Raw genomic sequence first — 3,895 nt, 5'->3', positions numbered from 1 at the left:
TTTTTTTTTTTTTTTTTTTTTTTTTTTTTTTTTTTTTTTTTTTTTTTTTTTTTTTTTTTTTTTTTTTTTTTTTTTTTTTTTTTTTTTTTTTTTTTTTTTTTTTTTTTTTTTTTTTTTTTTTATGCCGTGACAATGGCTATTTTACCTACCTGTTTCATGATCTTAACTATACCTGTCCTGGGCTATCCTGTGGGAAAACGTCCAGATGATGATGAGTATGAATTTCTTCTTCTCTACGATGGTTTAGACCTGACTTCCAGCCAAATGTCCAAACTCACAGTGAAAACCTCCCCCTCCTCGCTTCTCTCAGGGCAAAGGAAAAAATGCTATACAAACTGATGAATCCCAAAGCCAATTGAATTATATAAAAATATATATATTTACATATATCACAGTTATATACAATTAAAATACTATGTACACAGCAAATGGACTCCAAACACCTCCCAAGGGGAAAGGGAAAGGGGGAAAAAGGAGAAAAAGAAAACTAAAACAGATATGCACAATCAAAACCCAGGAACAACTCAATAAAGAACTTAATAAAAGAGAATCTTACTACTCTCCTTGAGATAGCAGAATTGTGCCAAACGATTGCCAGCACCCTCCGCCTCCCAAGGCCTACAAGGCCTCACTAGTTCTCACTCCTCCACACGGGCAGAACTGACAGCAGAGAACCTGCACCTTCAGATCCACTTGAAGAGAAGAGGGCAAAGGCTTCTCTCCCTTCTTATTTATACTCTGGTTTACGTAAAAACTGTATGGAATACTGGGAACATGGCCACTTCCTTGGTTATGAGCTGGTTGCCAGGAAGGCCTAGATTAAAACTATCGCACTCTCCTTAATCTCAACATCCACAACCTAGTAACCAATCTCCTTGAGGGTGGCATTCAAAGCTTAGTAGCAAAAACCCCTAGGATCATCTCCAATTTTACCTAATTTGCTTAGCGACAGGGTTACTATTGATGAAGGCAGCAAAAATGTTATTTAAAATTGGAAGGATGGTGTCTTACTACTTTCCTTGTTCTAGGAAAGGCTGGACCTTGAAAGAAATCGCTGGAACTTTGGAAAGGGGATTAGAAAAACCAGTTCCTGGTTGGCTTTCTTGTTATTACGGAAACGGACTTCAACCTTCTTGCATCTTGGAGATCACAGTTCATTTCCCAGGACATCTGCATCGACCATATAGACGACTTTTATATTAACTTCCTTTTGTTTTAACTCTTTTACTCTGGTTTCGAGTTTGGAAATGGGTTCACCATCCCACTTTTTCATGTTTTCTCCCCTGTTATGCAAATAAGACCACGGTTGACTACGTGTTCAGTTAAAAATTCAGTTAATTTCGAGTTCTTCAGTTTCTATAATTTTTTTCCTTTGCCCTTAGAGAAAAAAAGAAAGAAATTTTCACTATAATCTCAGAGACTTGGCAGAGAGCCAAGGTTTAACTCTAACAGAACACTATTCTGTTCATGTCTCAGGGTACTGGGTTATACATCTGGGGTTTTGTGGGTTAAAACCAATTGTTCATCTGTATAATTGTATTTATTGCATTATTTTTATTAAATTTTAATTCTGACTCATAATCTCTTTTGAGTTGGGTTCATTTCTCCTGCTGGTTTACCTTTAAACCAGCACAATGACCATGTTGGATTTTGTAGCGTTATTTGCAACTGTGAATAAGAGCTATGGGGGGGAAAAAGGATTTTGCTCAATGCTGAGTTTTGTCTGATGCTTTTTAACCAATGCATTTATCTGTTCTTCATTTTTCAAAGAATCTTCTATAGCTGTGCAGTTATAATTCAGCATTATCATGTATACTTCTGCATTAGTAAATACCTAGGACCTGCTGAGTAATTATGAAAAAACCTCATAATGAAATGCAGTAAAGAGTTCTAATTAAATTTTGAAGTATATTAACAACTACTCTACCTAAAATAGGAATTTTCCAATCATGAGTTCTCAGAATGCATTACTAAAAATGTATAATCAATTTGGTAAACACAAATATGATTTTCCACACCTCCAGCCTGTGGAAAACCATTTGTAAACAAAATGAACTAATATATATAAAAAAATATATACTGATGTTGAAATAGTAGGGCAAGTGAATTAAATTTTTATAACTCTTTGTTTTATGACCAAAATCTAAAAAACCTGTATGAGGTGAGATTGATGGTCCATATAATTCAGTATTCTATTCTGAAAATGACCAGTAGTGGGTGCCTAGTGTACCATGGCAAGCATATTTTCCTGAGATATTTTTTTCAGCAGTCTCTCACTCATGAACCCCCTAATCCAGAGTTTGTACCTTTGCATTTAACAGTCTCTGATGGAAATTAGGAAAGTGCAACAATTGGACTAGACTTACAACAGAAGGTTTTGTCCACATAAAATATCAACTAAAAATTTGATTGTTGTGTACTATCTTTCATTCAGGGATTATTAAGTTTATATTTGCAGAACAAATATTTTGTAATATAAGCTCTATTCTTAGTAAAGCCTTCTCTGGAGAAGTGTCAGTCGTGTCTGAGCCTGAATCTTGCAGGAGCACCAGGAGAAAGCAGCAAATAATGGTGGGTGATTTCCTGCATCAGGGGACAGAGACCACCATCTGTTGACCTAACTTACTGTCTAGGGAGGTTTGCTGCTTGCTGGGAACTTACATCTGGAATGCTGTGAGGAGAGAAACAAGGCTTTTCCAGCCCTTGGACTATTCCTTCCTGCTGTTCATCCCTGTGGATAACAACAATACAACCAAGGGAGACCTTGAGCATATCAAGAGTGACTGCATGGCTCTGGGGAATGAGGGCCAAGGGCATGAAGGCCCAGGTTGCATCTCATTTATCCTGTTGGTGAGGGGGGAAGGTTTGTAGAGGGGTTGATGGACCCTGCAGGTCAATACCTGGTTGTACAGCTGGTGTTGTGGACAGGGGTTTGGCTTTTATGACCCACTTTGTGGACTAAGAACTGATAGGAAGAGATAGGATCCACCTAGTAAAGTAGTGCAAAAGCATCTTTGTCAACACTCAGGCCAACCTGGAGAGTTTTAAACTAAGAATGATGTAGAGGTGTCATGGGCAGAATGGGAACTCCAGACAAAGTTTATTAGAGAAGCCCTCACATTGAGACACGAGGTGCAGAAAGGACCCCCTTGCTTTCTAAACTCCTTGTCAGAGAGAAGTCTAGGTGGAGTTAGATCTAATCTGTCCACTTTCGTGGATGACACCAAGTTGGGTTAGTGTCGATCTGCTGGATGGTAGGAAGGCTCTGCAGAGGGACCCGGACAGGCTGGATCAATGTGCCAAGACCAACAGTATGAGCTTCAACAAGACCAAGTGCCAGGTCCTACACTTTGGCCATAATAACCCCCTGTAGCACTTACAGGCTGGGAGCAGAGTGGCTGGAAAGTGGTCCAGTGATAAAGGACCTTGGGGTGCTAGTCGACAGCTGGCTGAACATGAGCCAGGGTGTGCCCAGGTGACCAAGAAGGTCAATGGCTTCCTGTTTTGTATCAGAAAGTGTGGTCAGCAGGACTAGGGAAGTAATTCTTCCTCTGAACTCAGCACTGGTAAGGCTGCACCTCAAGTGTTGTGTCCAGTTCTGGGCCCCTATAAATTCAGAAAGGACATTGAGACACTGGAGCAAGTCCAGAGCTACAAAGTTGGTGAAGGGTCTAGAGCACAAGTCCTATCAGGAGTAGCTGAGGGAGCTGAGGTTGTATAGCCTGGAGGAGGTTCAGCGGGGACCGTATCACTCTCTGCAACTACCTGAAAGGAGGTTGTAGCCAGGTGGGGGTTAATCTCTTCCCTCAAACAACTGAATCTGAGAAATTCAGTAAAATATCTCCCCAGAAGCTTTTGGTCTTTTGAGTAGCAAAGGTATTTGTTTGTCAACGTC

Source organism: Empidonax traillii, unplaced genomic scaffold (genome assembly GCF_003031625.1).
Source record: "Empidonax traillii isolate 1590-97213 ecotype Southwest subspecies unplaced genomic scaffold, ASM303162v1 scaffold1029:size265143, whole genome shotgun sequence".
NCBI lineage: Eukaryota > Metazoa > Chordata > Aves > Passeriformes > Tyrannidae > Empidonax > Empidonax traillii.
The sequence above is the reverse complement of the archived record's forward strand: the minus strand, read 5'-3'. Positions refer to the sequence as shown.